The sequence below is a fragment of the Schistocerca serialis genome, chromosome 5 (assembly GCF_023864345.2).
Source record: "Schistocerca serialis cubense isolate TAMUIC-IGC-003099 chromosome 5, iqSchSeri2.2, whole genome shotgun sequence".
Classification (NCBI taxonomy): domain Eukaryota; kingdom Metazoa; phylum Arthropoda; class Insecta; order Orthoptera; family Acrididae; genus Schistocerca; species Schistocerca serialis.
The window spans coordinates 663607762-663627452 of record NC_064642.1 but is presented as its reverse complement, the minus strand read 5'-3'; positions in this window follow the sequence as shown (position 1 = coordinate 663627452).

Here is a 19691-nt window from a genome sequence, read left to right as displayed (position 1 = left end):
TGTGATTCTCATTACAGTAAATGACGTAAAATTTATGGTAGCACTTGACTCTGGCAGTCGCATTTCATAATTAGTGAAACAGCCTTTCGCAGATGCAACAAATCGAACGATTGCCCCACACATCCGTTACGTAAGATTAAGTTACAAGGTGCAATCTTTGGAAAAAGCGTAGATGTACGCCAACAAACCAACTTAGAGTTCTTTTGTCAAAGCCACAGCTTCTCTATGAACATTCTTACTGTTCCATTATTGTCGACGGAAATTATATTGGGAGTAGACTTTTTTAATGAATACAAAGCAATCTTAAACTTTCACGATGCTGAAATAAGTTTAGAGAAAGAAGGTAAGTCAATAGCTTTGAAATTTGAAGATTGGCTTTCAAACCATGACGAAGAAATTAATCGGCTTTACCTCCTGTTAGACAACAGGTCGAAATTTTCGACGGAACTTGACACTACCAATCACCCTGCAAGTACTGACAGGGATGATATCGACGGCGCATTTGATACTAATGAGTTAATTCAGAATAAAATTCAGACAATTGAGAATTCTAATGACACTGATAGGCAGGACCTTTTTGAGATTTTACAAACACATTCCACAGTTTTAAGTCACAAAACAGAGACAATCAAGGGATTTCAATACCAATTTCGTGTTCGTGAGCGTACTAAATTTTGTGTTAGACCATATGTAATTCCAGAACATTATAGGGACCCTGTTAGAACAGAAATACAATCTATGCTTGACGAGGGCATTATTGAGTATGCAGTTAGCTCATACAACAATCCATTACATGTTGTTGAGAAGAAAAATGGATCGATCAGGCTTGTCTTAGATTCGAGACAAATCAATACTATCATCATTCCTGAAACAGACAGGCTGCAAACGTTGGAAGAACTTCTTCAAAATTTTAATGGTGTAAAAGTGTTGTCTTCTATTGATCTCAGATCCAGCTTTTATCGCCTCAAACTTCATCCAGAATACAGAAAATACACAGCTTTCCTTTGTTTCGGCGTTTGTTATCAATTTCGGAAACTTCCTTTTGGTTTGAACATTTCTTCGGCAGCATTCATTCGCGGGCTACATTCCATACTACCTGAGTTCTTAAAACGTCACACCACCTTATATGTGGACGATATTCTGATAGCAGAAGCCTCATGGTAACAACATAATCGCATCCTCAACAGCGTGTTACATATTTTTGCAGAATCTGGAATTACAGTTGATTTGGAAAAGTCTGAATTCGCTAAGGACAAAGGTGAATTTTTGGACGTATTATTTCTTCTGAATGCATTCAGCCGGATCCTGAAAAGTTAGAAGCAATAAGAGCCATTCCAGTTCCATCCATAAAAAAACAAGTCCGCAGTTTTCTAGGGCTCGTAAATATTTACCGTCGTTTTCTGAATATGCAAATGCTAGTTACACCAAAACTTTGTTCTCTCACTGGAAAAAATACTATTTGGAACTGGGACGGACAACAAGCACAGTTGGAATTCAATTCTTTGAAAGAATCGCTACTTAACGCGGCGATACTAGCTCTTATTTCAAGAAGCCACAGAAAATTACACTACTGTTCAGAAAACCATTGCTTTTTCTAGCCGACTGTTATCAAAATCTGAAAAAAATTATTCCGTTACTGAATTAGAAGCTTTAGCTATCGTTTGGGCATTTAACAAATTCCGTTTCCTTCTTTCTGGTAAGCACGTAAAAGTATACAGTGATCATCTTGCATTACAATTTCTTATGTCTTCAAAATTAAATCATGACAGGTTAAAACGTTGGGCATTGTTTCTGCAAGAATTCCATTTCACAATAGTCTACATTCCCGGAAAGGAGAACATTGTTGCGGACGCACTGTCACGAGCACCGGCTGGGCTTGAGAAAAGTAACACAGAAGGCAACCTCGAGAAAAATTTCAGTATTCTTTACATTCAGAAAGTCGCCTTTGAAAACTTCATCACCACATCTTTAAAGGACATTGCTCATGAATAAGATAAATATCCGATTTAGAAAGACATCAAAAGTAAATGACATGAAAAGACTCACACTCAGATTCGGCATTATTATCTAGTTAGGAACAACACACTCTTCAAACGCTGCACTGTTGATGACAAGCTATGGCTACTTTGCATTCCAGACGATTTTGTTAATAAGCTCATTTGGTACATTCATTTCAGCTACGCACATTTTGGTCCACGAAAATGTTATCATATTCTCCGAAGGACTGGTTATATTAACAATATGGAAAAGAGTATTTGAAGAGTCTTGTCTATTTGTAAACTTCGTCAAGAGGCGAAACCATCTACTACCGCACATCGTGCTCCATTGTTTCCTATCATTCCTTCTAAATTAAAAGAATTTGCTGCTGTTGATCTCTTGGGACCCCTTGTCAGAACATCGAATGGATTTTCGTACGTTCTAGTCGCTGTTGAACTTACTTCAAAATTTGTTTCTTTCACTCTGTTATGTAAAGCTTCTGGACGGTCTGTATACAACGTCTTTGTTAAAAATTTCCTACGTGAAGTTGGCCACGTTGCTAAAGTCATTTCAGATAACGGACTGCAATTCAAATCTGCTGTTTGGTCACGCATGCTTCGGAATCATAAAATCAAACCTGTTTTTATTTCATTGTACTCACCACATTGTAACCCCTCCGAACGGATTATGAAAGAAATCAATAAGCTTTGCAGACTTTATTGTCACAGAAAGCATCAGCATTGGGACAGATATTTACACTTATTTCAAAATGTGCTGAATGAAATGCCTCATGACTCCACTGCTTTACCACCTACTCTTGTACTGAAGAATGAAGAACCACCAAACAGAATCAGAGAGCTTGTACCTTTCCCGAAGACACATAAACTTCGACGCAAAGACATAATTGATTTGGCTATGAAAAATATAAAATCTGCAGCAGACAAAAGGAGAAAACTACACGGTAAAGCAAATGCAAAGAAATTATATATTGGTCAGAAAGTTCTCATTAAAGTTCATTCATTGTCACATAAGAAGAAACACTTGAGTCACAAATTCTTTCTAGTTTACAATAGACCTTACAGAATCTGACGTATACCACATGATAATTGCGTAGAGGTTGAAACTCTGCGTATTAGGAAGAGTAAGGGTTTACACCACATTTCACATATAAAACCGTTTATTGAAAGATAATCTGCTTTTTAACTTTGTCTTTGCCATAAAACTTTTTACTTCACATTTCTAGTATGCTTTGTCATACTTAGAAACTGTTAACATGCAACAATGTTTGAAGTTAAATATCCAGTCAAGAACCAAGAGAACTTATTTAAACAGAAATTAAGAATGCATTGTTATAGTGAACAGACAATACAGTGTTATTATTTGTACATTCTTGCTTGTTAGTTGCACTATTATGTAACGACTATCAGGCTTACATACTTCGTACATATAACAGTACTCCTAATGAGATTTTACTGCAACATTTTGGTTTACTTGAAAATGCATTATGGATTTAAAGTGCTTTCTGAGAGATACCAGATGACACAGTGGTTAGTTTACTTGACAACTACATGACTATATCACGACACTACTAATGTGTGACACAATTTACATTGTTGCTTTTGCGGTGTATCTGTTTTATATCTGCACAGTTTTTCTGTATTATTCTGGAAAGTAAAACATGTTTTAGTAGTAACTTTTGTGGTATAGCTACAATGAGACAGCCTTTTCCCTAGCACAACAATACATTATAGTACTTTCTTGATCACTGTAAGGTACGTAATAACTACGATATCTATACACAAAGCATTTCACTTTTGTTTATGATGAAGTAAGTACATTGACTTCAGCAGAACTTTGCTTACAGAGGACGATAACTACGACACTTCCACACAATTATCTTACAGCAAGCCGCACATTTAGCGCTACAGGAGACGCATTTGAGTGATTAATTTAGTACTTAAACCATTTATTTTTAAGGATTTTTGAATTACAAAGAATGTTTTCTGTGATACATTTCATTTCATTGCTGTAATCTGTAACACCTGAGGGTATAATTACATTAATCCTCAGGGGGGTACAGGCCTACTTGGTGTACCATGTGTTTGGCAAGCACAAGGAGCCCTAGCTAATATGGTATTTGCTTATACAACTTTACACATCGGTACCATATTTCTCTAACACATAAATTACACAGCTATCTGATCATTTAACTTAGAGAGGCAAACATTTATTTTACTATGTCAATGACACATGTTTAAGCAATTACACAGTTGGATAACTTCACACTTATGAAATTGTATTTCGTCTGTACTTTGTGAACTGTTCATATTTTTTTCGGAACCATTGTGATACTATGAGAGCTTTGAATGATATATTTGGTATGGGATCACGATTTTTAAAGTACGTTTGACGTAGATGACACTATTGAAATGAGCAGAGAATATTTTTAGGGTTTGAAATTATTGCAGAAAGCAACGACGTTTTTGAAATTTGGCTGAGTTTTTATGATGTTATTATTACGATGACAATGTGTGTTATCCTGTTGAGGTATGTTTATGATCAATAAGCTGATGCTATATGAAGAATTTGACTATGCCACATATTTATTATGATGAAATATTGAAGAAGTGTCGACGAATATGTATATATGTAACAAGGTGAGGAAAAATAAGTAGTGGTTAGGGGCTCTGACTTGTGAAAGAGGATGTTCGAAACCAAGAATCGTACTTTAAGAGTTATGAAATGTGTGTAAATGAGTGAATGTATCACAATGCCGGCGAAAATTTTTTGGACACTGTTATATTTATAGGATTTGGTTTCTACAGATTTGTAATGCAAATATTTCGACCTGTGAAGTTTTATTTGTATCAAACTGTCACTGTAGCGGAAACTGATGTCGTAAATATTTCGGTAAGGAAGGTAGGTCACTGTAAGCACCCAGTTGCACGACAGTCACCTGGAAAAAAGCCATTGGTGTGTGCCTTTCAGAGGCACAGGTAGAGAAAAAAAGAGGCCATTCTCCTCGCTATTGACATTTCTTTGTAGAAAGCATCGCAAATACGACACGCGCAAACTTGAAAACGTGATTACACTGAGGAGCTCTCAATTTATGAAATTTACTAAACTGCCTAATGAAATGATGAGAAACATTTTTACAACTATTGTCTTTCTAGTTGAGAAATTTTTTACTGCCTTTGGAGACGCTATTTGCCTAGTGAATGACGTTTCACACATTGTTTGTATATATTTGCTCATTTCATTTAATATCTAGTTTCTAGCTACACTGCTGCATTGGTTAAAGTAAAATTTAATAGATGTACTAATATAGATATTTTATGCCTACAGATCCAGTAAATAATAATTTTATGATCTACTTCCAAGAAAACGAGGGAGCACAAAAAGACATTTCCACTTCACAGGAATAGCATACATAATTTTTGTCACTGACTTGGTAACTTGTGTGCTAGAGTAAGTTATAGTGATGCATCACCCTAGTGTTACAATGTGACGTAGGTATTAGTCATGGCCATCTTTAGTGTAATATTTTTTCTGCTTGAGCTTTGTCATGTTTATATATAAGTTATTGCATTTGCTGCTGCTGTTTGCCAGGCATAGTGCTACTAAATTTCACTTTGTATTACTCTGTTTAGCCAGTTTTACTACTGATTTATTTTTCTTGTTGCTGCTCATTGCCTTATATTAGTTGTAATATTGCATTTGCTTTCCTAATTTAGATGTGCTGCTGCTTGCTTTGCCAATTTGAATTTTTTGTCATTGATGTTTGTGTTAATATGTTATGTGTTGCTGCATTGCCTCGTCCCTTAGTTTATGCATCTGAGCTCAGTAGATTTCAGTTAGCTTAAGAGGGGGTAGACTATATAAGAGAATGAGTTGCGATGAATTGGAAGAAATGCATTGAGAAGTTATACGAAAAAAGTACAGAAAGCAGGTATAGATAGGACTTTTTGGGAATAATGATGAACGAACGGAGATCTCCAAGAAAAAAAAAAGTTTTGTTTGCAAAGTACTGCAGTACCAAATGTTACACTGAAAACGAACCCTGTCCTTTGCTTTTGTGTTATCCCTCTATGTGTTTGTGTACCCTTGTGTATTTGTGTTTTTCCTGTCTTTATGTGTTTAGCTAATAAGAGTCACGTTGTAGAGTTTTTCTAATAATACGTTATTTACTTTGTAGAGATGTTTAGACATTATTTATTCTGTTCTATTTCAATGCTCATATGTGAAATTAATGGTTCGAAAACTATTCTCATTATTTTATATATTTACTTATGTCATAAATCCTGTAACACTGATGTATATGTTTATTACTATTCTTTTGTAAAGCCTGTATTAATACAAATGTTATCTGTATTATTATGGTTGTAATGATGTTTTCTGTATCTTTGTAATTATATTCTCATGTTATAAAATTGTAATAGACACCAGTTGAGCAAATTAAGTAACTTGTAAGCATTCATTTCAGTGCACACGTTTCTGTTTGTCATAATATATGCACAGTGTGTGAGAAGTTGGGACTGTTAGTGCTTGCACGTGTGTTGATAATTCAGCAAGGGACTGGTTAACAGCATTGCTGGTTCTAAGGACAATTCCAAAAACTTTGTGAGTGTACAAGTGGTGGTTAGTCTACTTGCTATATAGTACAAGACTCTTCGATGGTGATTGTGCACCTGCACAGTCGCAACAGATGGCAGCTGGCCGTCTCTACAAGGACTGAAGTGGGTCTGCACCTTTGATGGCCCACCAATACCATTATTTCTACAAGGACTGCAATGGCTCTGCACCTCTGGTGGTCCACCAATACCATAATCTCTACCAGGACTACAGTGGGTCTGCTTTGTGATGACCAACCTACCAATATTCTTCAAAACTTCGACTGACTCTGCTGTGGATTTGCTCTGTTGTGGCCTATTACCTGTCTGCATGTCAAGAGTCAGCACTGTTTTTCCGTTGGAAGGACAACACTACGTCTTCGAGACTGCATGGAAAGCCACTACTTCTGTGTACAATTTCTTTTACTAATGAGACTTTGTGAAATAAAACTGTAATTACTATTATGATGAATGATCTGGACTGTCTTTATGGACTGTGAGAAAATTTTAGCTTTTGACCAACATTGTATCAATAAGTGTGAGCATTTGATTTCTTTGTTATTGTAATTATGTTTATGAAAAATTTTTTCAAATCCGTATTGGCCACTGCCCAAAACAATTTGTAAAATATTTTGTGAGGAGCATGGGGGCTATGTAAGTAGGCTGTTTAGGTTTTTATATTGGTAAGGCCACGTAGCGCACTGTATGAAAATCACTGGCTGTACTGTGTGCAGTCTGTGGCTGGGTGGCATTGTTGTAATATTCGCTATTGTAGTGTTGGGCTGTTGGCTGTTAACAGCGCGTAGCGTTGCCCAGGTGGAGGTGAGCCGCCAGCAGTGGTGGATGTGGGGAGAGAGATGGAATTTTGAGAGCGGACGATCTGGACGTGTGTCCATCAGAAAGAGTAAATTTGTAATATTGGATATCGTGGACTGATATAAATATTATCACTTTTGAACATTATTGAGGTAAATACATTGTTTTGCTCTATCAAAATCTTTCATTTGCTAACTATGCCTATCAGTAGTTATTGCCTTCAGTAGTTTGAATCTTTTATTTAGCTGGCAGTAGTGGCGCTCGCTGTATTGCAGTAGTTCGAGTAACGATGATTTTTGTGAGGTAAGTGATTTGTGAAACGTATAGGTTAATGTTAGTCAGGGTCATTCTTTTGTACGGATTTTTGAGTCGGATTACGTTCCGCTAAAAATATTGTGTGTCAGTTTAGTGTTGATCAGAATAAGTATAGTAATGTCTCAGTACGTTCTGTTTTGCTCAGCTGTTTGAAAATCAAATAATGTAAGAGGTTTATCGGCACAGTAATTCATTAATTTTTCTAAGGCGACGTTTCGTATGTGAATGGCTTTGGTCAGACATCATCAGGTGGCTTCTGCCTCACGAGGTAACGGCGGTGGAAAAATTCGCATATCACGTGGGGTGCATCAGGTGTTACTCGTTGCTCCGACGAGTTCTGCTGCCGTGTTGCGCGGACCCGACGTGAGGGAACCACACATGGATTGCAAGACGATCCCGTTACTCGAGGCGAAGAGTTAAGTGTGGGGACTGGCTGTCTGGCCTCGCCCAAGCAGTCTGTGAGTGCACAAAACGACACGCCTTTGTTTTAAAGGCGCTTTGAGGTAAATATCGCCCAGGGCTGCAGAGAAATAAAATGTGCACTCAGAATGTCTCCCAGGAAGCTTCAACTGAGATGTGGAGGATCGATGGCGCGGGGTGCTGTCTGATATATCCAGCAATGGCGCCACAAAAAATACCCCAATAACAATGACTGAACAAGTTTCTTTATCAAATATTAAACAGTACATCTGATTTGATGTGGTTTGAAACAAAACATAAAATAAGAACCGTCTTAAAACAGAACAATAATACTCCCAATGGATGAATGCCTGTTGGATTGTAACTAAGTTCACTAAACACGCGCTTTAACATGGTCAGTCCCTGTAGGGGGAATCATTTCAGTGTTTGGCGTGCAGTCATCTGAAAGTTAAACAGGAATAATTTAATAAGTCCACAAGTCTACCAAGATAATACAGCTCCCTCTTCTTCGACTGGGAGGCCACAAACATTCCTACAGCCTCAACTGGCAGCTTCCGGTTTTGCAGTGTCAGATGTGAACCACAGTGGCACCGTAAAAGCGGTTCTTCAGTGAGATCCACGATAATAGCGTCCTCGAGGAATCAGTGCCTGGCCTAGGAAACTCACCTGGAGCGAAAGGATCTGGTCTGCCCTGGCCTAAACGCTGCTCTAAATACCACTCGGCGGTAGGATATTACTTGGCCTACTTTCGACCTCATGTCATGCGCAAGGGAATAGGCACATCCAGCTGTGGCCTCTAGTGGTACTTGGATTGGCTCCTGCTGGTTAGTTTGAGCAAGGCCATCCTTCTTCCGGAAAACTGTTCCCTGTGTGTAACACTCTTTTGAAGCAGTGATGTGATGTTGGTTGCTGAATGCAGGAGTTAATCCTCTGTACAGCTCTATGCACTTCAAGTTGTGGTTCATGTCAACACCAATGACCCCTGTCACTTGGTTTCTGAGGCCAGTCTCAATTTTTACATGCAGCTGGTAGAAGTCGAGATTGCCAGCCTTGCTCACAGGACAACAATTCGGAGTATCGTACCGAGAATTGATCGGTAACATAAAAGAGTACGGCCTCCTCGCTGGCTATGATTCTATTCCAGTAATTATTTTACGTTAAAATGACAGTGTGCCTTGCAAGTACAGTCACCACCACATACGCAGAACACATGCAGGTGACTCCCACCACTATAAGGGTGACACACTGACCCCTAGAAGTTCCTTTTTTCACTTTTTCATACATTCATTCTCACAAAGTAATATCACATTTAATGTTTCTACATTTTCTCACACATACCCAATAAAGTCAGTCAAATAACAATACACAGCCACAGAGTACGAGTTAAAATTTACATTTCTCTCATATACACTTTTTACATTCTTCAGATATTTACATTATTCACAACAGACTACATCATCATAATTTCTCCAACAGTAGTGACACGAAGATAATGTATTCAGTTAATTTCATTCATCATAATTGTTTTTAGAAAGCCTGGTACTGTTTTAATTATTTAAATCATCAATATATCCACATCATCCAGTAGTACTAAATATTTATCACCTTTATGATTAATATAGCTTCTGTTGAACAGTAGAGACTACATGGGGCTGTGATTGAGTTACAACCTACACAGTTTTTTTTTAACTTCCACACCCAACACACATTGCTTGTAATCATCGATGTTAACCAACTAACACAACACTAGTTTATACCCTTTCTCCGTGCATTATGCTACCTTACTCAATCTTGAGTACATGTATTTTTGCTCGCAGTCCAACAAATACGGTAATAGGTTGACTATTGAATTTGTCCTCTTTTTAGTATCAGTAGAATATTTTATCGGTTCTTTAAAGGGAAACGTAAAGTCTCAAATCATGTATGGACGTACAGAGTGACCAGCCAGTTAAGGAGTATTTGGAGGTGGGAGTAGAAAAATTATTACAAAGGATCGAGTCTTCCAGTGCAATTCAGCAATACCTATGTGACCCAGGCTGCCTACCCTTCAAAACTTAGGCAGTTTCAAGCAGTTAAAGCTGCTTACTAGACACTCCTTCAGCCCGATTCTGAATTTACTGGCAAATCTGCTTCATCGCTTCAGCCACTAGCGAACACGAGAAGCGCATCACATCTGTGACAGCTGGAAGCTTCTGAGGAGCAGAACACAGCCCCTCTCTCTATTCTTATCCAGCTTTCGGACAGAGCAAACGCTCTTGAAAACCAGCTGTCATGCAGAGCAGACAAGCTACAGCCATCCACCTCTGTCTGTGCTCATCGGGACGAGCCATGAACGTGAACCACTTCCTCTCCCAGTTCCCATTGTTGTATTTAGGCCCACGTACTAGACTGGCAGTCACCTTCTAACTTTTGCCCAAAGGGCAACTTCTCTGTGTATACTCTCAATCTGGATAAAACCCATTTTTTTCGACAGCCCTTGCCATCCGGGAAAACGATTCCCACTCAGCATGCTGCGCTTGTTGGCCTCATAAGCATGATGCAACCCACTGTTCAGTCTGAGAGGTGACCGCAAAATTTCTTTTGGTTCACGTTCATACACGGCGGGGCCAGTCAGATGTCTCTTGTCACTGCTGCAAGCCTAGCCTGGGTTCTGTAGCGCATCGACTCTGCTGTCAGGTGAGAGCTGCACTGACACATTCCAACACTGTCCCGGACAGATGACCTGCCTGCGCCTCTTTGGCTCCACCGCCATGGGTCCAAGTCACCACAGAGAGTAGCGCGCTGCACCGACGCTTGCACACTGCGCGCCAGCCTACAGGGGCACTTGCCGCAGTTGACTGTGACCGTGCGGAGTGCCGCACCATTGCAAAACTATCCGCACGCACGAGGCGTGCAGCAACATGAGATGCGTTCGTGCCACGCCCACGGCCTCCCCCAACTCACGGATGCGCTGCCCACGTTAGGCACAGCTCATTTGCTACTGCTAACGCCCAAAAGGCGTCATCGACCTGCGTTGCCACCCGCGGTCTATCTCCCGTTATATTATCCAGTGGTAGGGCTCCACTTTGGCCGCTCATCCAGCCACTACCTGCAGCCCTGAGGCCGACAAACTGCACCTCACCAGGGTGCAGCAGCCGCTGGACAGCTCGTATCGCCCACCCGTAGGCATAACTGTTAGCTCCATGTGTGCCTGAAATCCTGAGGTCCCTCTCCTGGTGATGGAGCGCAATCAGCTGCGCTCACAGCCCGTGCCGCTGCCGTGCGGGCATTGTGTGAGTATGGTGGTTGGCCGCCTACATTGGCCGCCGTTCTCTGCACGCAATTCCGCCACCTACTGTACCTTCACCAGCCGTGTGCTGCGCCACACAACTACACGATACACCATCATGATTAGCTAAATACCTTGAACTTCCATATTCAGAGAGAATAATTGTAAACGGTTAAACTAGAATTTCCTATTTTTCCTTTCTGTTGTAATTTGGGGAAGTACAGGTGTAGTCTTTGCTGTTTAGTCAGTAAGTCGAAGAAGCAGTGTGGGAAATGAAAGAAAAGTTCAAGAATGGAATTAAAATTCAGGGTGAAAGGATATCAATGGTATGATTCGCTGCTTACATTGCTGTCCTTAATGAACATCAAGAACCATTACGGGTCTTGAATGGAGTGGATGGTTGTAAGACGTGTATATTCCTATTGTATATTGTCAAGCCACAATTAATGAAAGGTATTTATATTTTATTAATAGGATTAAGTAGGAATACTTGATATTTGTCATGTTGGAAATAATAGTGGTAGCAGGGAATGTCTGCACCAAAGTATTGTAGGCAAGAGAGACCGCAAATTGATATAATTTTAAAAAGGGCGGGAGAGACCGCGTATGGATACATTTTAAGAAAAGAGTGGGAAGGACCGCGTACTGATACATTATGTAATGCTAGCAGGTATTTTCTGCACCAGAAAGCACTGTTGGCAGGAGAGACCGCACTTTAGCGTTCGTAGGAAGTCAGTAGTAAGCGAGATGTAAAGTGAGTTCGTAGCAGGTCTGAAGTGAGAGGTTGAGCGGAGCAGTGTGTCTGCCAGCCACCAGCTATGATTTATAAGAGATTATAAGTGGATGTACAGAGACATCAGCTAACTATTATCATAAGAGGAACTAATATTATTGAATTATTTTCTTTGCGAAACTCAAGACTAGTGAAGGTATGTTTGCGCATTGCTAGTTGTAAGATTATTGTAAAAAGGATGTTCAATTTGAACGTTTGTAAAATCATTTCATTACCAGCAGTAAATATTTGAAGAAACGTTTACAGAATGTAATTAATTTTGGTCAGCAATGTTGCATTACTGATTATAATCCATCCCAAAAACCATCAACCTAAGACTTTGCAAAAAATTTATTGTTGTCAAGAAAAAGTGTAACTATGAATTTCGTAATTTCAGTCAAATTAATTAAAGAATAACGTCAGCTTTGGTAATAAATACAGCAATTTATCATGACATCTCACCAGCAGTTAATAGAGTATAGTAAGTCAGAGTGAGTATATTCATGTCGCAGTTCCATGTAGCAGTCAGATGGCGATCCAGTAACAGTAAAAAAGGTAAGGAAGAGTTTTGGGTTATTGCAGGTAACGACTGATGGCCACGGGGACGACACATTCTATATTTCGTCGAAATAATAAGAAAATCACTTTTAATAAGCAGCAATTAAATTTGTATGCGAAGATTGAGAAAGAGAATAAATTTCAAAGGGAAGAATTCATTTGTTATTATTAAGCAAGAGATAGAAATCCTAAGGGTAGGTTTCAAAGGTTTTTGTAGAAGGGAAAGTTGCGTAACAAAAGAGATATAGAGGAGACAGTTATTGCGTGACAAAAGAGATACAGAGGAGACGGGAAGATTTCATGGTCTAATAGAGAATATGGGCTGAGAGTAAATCGAAGAAAGACGAAAGTAATGAAAAGTACCGGTAGCAGGAATGAGAGCAGCAACCAAATAACCCATGACAGACGAAGAAAGGAGGACATAAAAAGCAGACCTCATTTTGTTTTTGTCATCAGTATTCTGACTAGTTTGATGCGGCCCGCCACGAATTCCTCTCTTGTCCCAAACTTTTCATTCAGAGTAGCAATTGCACCCTACCTCATCAATTATTTGCTGCATGTATTCCAATCTCTCTCTTCCTCTACCGTTTTTATCCTCTACAGCTCCTTCTAATACAATCAAAGTTATCCCCTGATATCTTTCAAGATAACCTACCGTCCCTTCTTCTTGTCAGTGTATTACGTATGCCCTTTCCACGCCGATTCTACGGAGAGCCTCCTCAGTTCATTCAGTGTGCCTAATTTTCTACTTTCTTCTGTAGCACCACATCTCAAAGGCTTCGGTTCTCTTCTGTTCTGATTTTCCAGCAGTCTGCGTCTCATTACCATACAATACTGAGCTCCAAACGGACATTCTTACAAATTTCTTACTCAACTTGAGTCCTATGTTAAATACTAGCAGACTTCTCTTAGTCAGAAATGGCTTTTTCACCACTGCCAGTCTGCTTTTTATCTCCTCCTTACTCCGTCCGTCATAACTTATTTTACTGCCCAGGAAAAAGAATCTTTGTAATGATAAGTTTCTCGTTGATCTCATTTCTGCTACTTGTCATTATTTTCGTCTTTCTTCGATTTACTCTCAGACCACACTCTTCACTCATTATACTGTTCATTCCATTCAACACATCGAGTAATCCTTCTCCACTTTCACCGAGGACAGCGATATCATCGGCAAATCCTGTATTGATAATATTTCATCCTTAATTCTAATGTCCCTCTTGAATCTTTCTTTTACTTCCCTCATTGCTTCTTCGATGTTTAGGTACAACGGTAGGGGGTGAAAGTTTACACCCCCGTCTTACACCCATTTTAATACGAGCAGGTTTTTTTTCCTTTTACCATCTCACTGTTCGCTCTTGATTCGTGTACATATTATGTATTATCCGCATTTTTCTATAGCTACCCGTATTTTTCTCAGAAATTCGAACGTCTTGCACTGTTTCACACTGTTGAACTCTTTTCCAGATCGACAAATCCTATGAATGTGTCTTGATTTTTCTTCAGGCTTGCTCCCATTACCAAGCGCAACGTTAGAACTACCTCTATTACATGATATAAAGATGGTACCATCGGTGACCATGTAGCTCTCTTAGAACTAAATGATAATTAAATCAAGACCCTAAGCCGTCGACAGGCGTTGATATACATCAATGGGGACAGTTGAAAAATGTGTGCCCCAACTGAGACTCGAACCCGGGATCTCCTGCTTACAAGGCAGACGCTCTACCCATCTGAGTCACTGGGGGCACAGAGAATAGTGCGAGTTCAGGGATTTATCTCTTGTAGGCTCCCCGTGAGGCCCACATTCCCAACTTAATGTCCACACACTACATTCGTAGTGCCCCTGCCCATTACACTCATTACTCGCGGCAGACAATCTCACCGAGTTCGGTAAGAGTTCGGGCTATGCGTGGGCATCTAGCACAGATGAATAAGGTCATTGGCCGGTTAGCGTTAACCATATGAAGGTGTCCGAAAGAACAGATACCATCTTCATATAGTAAGCAGGAGATCCCTGTTTCGAGTCCCGGTCGGGGCACACACTTTCAACTGTCCCCGTTGATGTATATCAACGCCTGTCGACAGCTTAGGGTCTTGATTTAATTACTATTTTACTACCTTTACTTCAGTTTTCGCCTTTCCTGAAGCCTTACTGATCGTCGTCGAACATATCCTCAATTTTCTTTTGTATTCTTCTGTTTATTATTCTTGTCAGCAATGTGAGTGCATGAACTGTTACGCTGATTGTACGGTAATTCTCGCACTTGTCGGTTCTTGGTATCTTCGGAATTGTGTGGATTACGTTTTCCCGGAAGTCTGAAGATATAACGCCAGACTCATACATTCTACACTCCAACGTCAATAGTGGTTTTGTTGCCACTTCCCCTAATGATTTCAGAAATTCTGGTGGAATGACTTCTATGCCTTCTACCTTATTTGATCTCAAGTCTTCCAATGCTCCATTAAATTCAGATTCTAATACGGGATGCCCTACTTCTTCCCTGTCGACTCGTGTTTCTTCTTCTATCACGTCATCAGACAAATCTTCCCCATCGTAGAGACCTTCAGTGTGCTCTTTCCGCCTATCTGCCCTTGCTGTGCATTTAACAGTGGAATTACCCTTTAACTCTTTATAGTACCGCCCTAGCTTTTAATTCCATAGAAGATTATTTTGATATTTCTGTATGCTTAGTCAGATCTTCCGACAATAATTTCTTTTCAAATTCTTCACGTTTTTCATGCAACCGTTTCGTTTTAGCTTCCCTGTACTTCCTATTTCTTTCGTCCCTATGTGACCTGTACTTCTGTATTCCTGAATTTCGCTGACCGTTTTAGTACTTCCTTCTTTCATCGATCAGCTGAAGTATTTCGTCTGTGATCTATGGTTTCTTTGCAGTTGTCTTCCTTGTACCTTCGGTTTTCGTTCCAAGTTTTGTGATTTCCATCTTCAGATATGCCTAGTTCTCTTCAGCTGGACTGCCTACTGAGCTATTCATTGTTGCGTATCTGTAGCCTCAGAGAGCTTCAACGTGTCTCCGTTCCTTAGCACTTCCGTATTCCACTTCTTTGGGCACTGATTCTTCCTCACTAGCCTCTTAAACTTCAGCCTAATCTTTATCATTACTATATTGTGATCTGAATCTATATCTGCTCCTCCGTATGACGTAGAAGCTAATATCTGATTCTGAATCTCTACCTGACAATAATGTAATCTGACTGAAATCTTCCCATATCTTCCTGGCGATTCGAAATATTCTTGAACGGAGTATTCAATACTACTAACTGATATTTATTGCAGAACTCAATTAGTATTTATCCTCCCTCGTTTCTACTACCAAGCCCACAATCTCCCTTAACGCTTTCTTCTACTCCTTCCACTACAACCGAATTCCATTTCCCCATACCTATTAGATTTCCGTATTAGATTCCCTTTACGTACTTTATTACCCTTTCAGTATCCTAATATACTTTATTTTTTCGTCTTCAGCTTGCGATGTCGGCATGTATACCTGAACTATTGCTGTCGGTGTTGGTGTGCTGTCGATTCTGATAAGAACAACCCTATTACTAAACTGTTGACTGTAACACTCTCTCCACTACCATTCTATTCATAAGGAATCGTAGCCCTGTTAAACTATTTTCTTCTGGAGACGATATTAACCTATACTCATCTGAACAGTAATTATTGTCTTCTTTCTATTTCACTTCACTGATCCCTAGTGTATCTAGACTGAGCCGTTGAACTTCCATTTCCAGATTTTATAGCTCCCCTACCACGTTCAGACTTCTGACATTCCACGCCCAGACAGGTAGAACGTTATCCTCGGGCGCTCAGTCAGTCTTTTTCTCATGGTCACCTTTCCTTTGGCGGTCCCCTCCTGGAAATCCGAATGGGCGTTATTGTGGAATCTTCTGCCAACTGAGAAATCATCATGATACTTTTTTAAAGGCCACATGTCCTTTGGGTACACGTTATGTGTCCTTAATTTAGTTCTCTCCATTGCCTTCTTTATCCTTATGCCGTTGATAATTGCTCATTCTTTCGCCTTTAGGGTCAGTTTCCTGACCGAAGAGCAAGACATTGTCCTGAACCCTTGCCTGCTCCTCCGCCCTCTTCTGAGAAGGCCGTTGACTGAATGTTGGACTTCTTATGACAGAAATGCTCTGCCGAAATTGCTGATAATTTTTGTGCAATATTTTACATTCGAACCCGGGACTGATGACTTTTTGACTAGTAATCAAGGACGCTACCGCTAGATCACGGCTGCGTCAGACTAGCAGTGGCAAAAAGGGCATTGCTAACAAAGAGAATTCAACTAGTATGAGACAAGGGTTTTAATATGAGGAAGAAATTTCCGATAATGTACATTGGGAGCACAGCATTGTATGATAGTGAGACATGGGCTGCGGGAAAACCAGAACAGAAGAAATCGAACCCTTGTAGATGTAGTGCTACAGAAGAATGTTGAAAATTAGATGAACTGATACGGTGAGGAATGAGGAGATTCTCTGCATAATCGGCGAGGAAAGGAACGTATACAAAAACTGGCATGAAGACGGGAAAGGATGATACGACATCTGTTAAGACACCAGTGAAGAACTTCTATAGCAATAGAGGGAGCTGTAGAGGGTAAAAGCCCAAGAGAAAGATATTGGAACACATCCAGCAAGTTCAAATGGTTCAAATGGCTCTGAGCACTATGGGACTTAACATCTGGGGTCATCAGTCCCCTAGAACTTAGAACCATTTAAATCTAACTAACCTAAGGACATCACACACATCCATGCCCGAGGCAGGATTCGAACCTGGGACCGTAGCGGTCGCGCGGTTCCAGACTGAAGCGCCTAGAACCAGCAAGTAACTGAGAACATGAATAGAGACTGTCACATAATTTTAGTCTACAATGGGTACGTGTTTACTATGTGTTACTTATTAAATGACCTTGTAGGCGAATATTTTGAGGTTAACAGCAAGTCAGTTTTGGTAAGTTAAACTACAAAATAACATTCCCTCAGAGTAATGTTGTATGTATCATGTACTGTAACAGGTTTCGTATCCCGTTTTCAACTTTGTTGCTTTTGAACTACTACCTTTAAGTTGAATTCCGATATTCTTACTGTGGTGTCACCGCCAGACACCACACTTGCTAGGTGGTAGTTTTAAATCGGCCGCGGTCCATTAGTACATGTCGGACCCGCGTGTCACCACTGTGTGATCGCAGACCGAGCGCCACCACAAGGCAGGTTTTTTTATTTTATTTATTTATTTATTGTTCCGTGGGACCACATTTAGGAGAAGTCTCCATGGTCATGGAACGAGTCAATACATGAAATTATAACACGATTGTAGAAACAGATAAAATGAAATATAAGAAACATATTCAGGCGACAAGTCGTTAGTTTAAATAAAGAAAATCAAGAATGTAACACTGGAATTTGCTTAATTTTTTAGCTCTTCCAGGAGCTCCTCGACAGAATAGAAGGAGTGAGCCATGAGGAAACTCTTCAGTTTAGACTTAAAAGTGTTTGGGCTACTGCTAAGATTTTTGAGTTCTTGTGGTAGCTTATTGAAAATGGATGCAGCAGAATACTGCACCCCTTTCTGCACAAGAGTCAAGGAAGTGCATTCCACATGCAGATTTGATTTCTGCCTAGTATTAACTGAGTGAAAGCTGCTAACTCTTGGGAATAAGCTAATATTGCTAACAACAAACGACATTAAAGAAAATACATACTGTGAGGGCAATGTCAAAATTCCCAGACTATTGAATAGGGGTCGACAAGAGGTTTTCGAACTTACACCATACATAGCTCGAACAGCCCGTTTTTGAGCCAAAAATACCCTTTTTGAATCAGAAGAATTACCCCAAAAAATAATACCATATGACATAAGCGTATGAAAATATGCGAAGTATACTACTTTTCGTGTTGAAATGTCACTTATTTCAGATACTGTTCTAATGGTAAATAAAGCGGCATTTAGTTTCTGAACAAGATCCTGAACATGGGCTTTCCACAACAGCTTACTATCTATCCGTACGCCTAGGAACTTGAACTGTTCCGACTCGCTTATAACATGCCCATTCTGTCTGATTAAAATGTCAGTTCTTGTTGAATTGTGGGTTAGAAACTGTAAAAACTGAGTCTTACTGTGATTTAGCATCAGATTATTTTCCACAAGCCATGAACTTATATCATGAACTACATTATTTGATAATGTTTCAATATTACACACAAGATCCTTCACTACCAAGGTGGTGTCATCAGCAAACAGAAATATTTTTGAATCACCTGTAATACTAGAAGGCATATCATTTACATAAATAAGAAACAGCAGTGGCCCCAGCACCGACCCTTGGGGAACGCCCCATTTAACAGTGCCCCATTGGGAATGAACATCATTACCACTCTCAATATTGCGGAGGATTACCTTTTGCTTTCTGTTCTTAAAGTAGGAGGCGAACCAATTGTAAGCTACTCCCCTTACTCCATAATGTTCCAACTTCTGCAGTAATATTTTGTGGTCAACACAGTCAAAAGCCTTCGTTAAATCAAAGAAAACACCTAACGTTCGCAACCTTTTATTTAATCCATCCAAAATCTCACAGAGAAAAGAGACTATAGCATTTTCAGTTGTTAAGCCATTTCTAAAACCAAACTGTACATTTGACAGCAAATTATGTGAATTTAAATGCTGCAGTAACCTTGTATATACAACCCTCTCGATAACTTTAGCAAACACCGATGGCATAGAAATAGGTCTATTATTGTCAACATTATCCCTGTCTCCCTTTTTATAAAGTGGCTTCACTACCGAGTACTTTACTCGGTCAGGAAACCGACCACTCCTAAAGGAAAAGTTACAGATATGGCTAAGTACTGAGCTAACATACGTGGAACAATACTTCAGTATTCTGCTAGATACCCCGTCATATCCATGAGAGTTCTTGGTCTT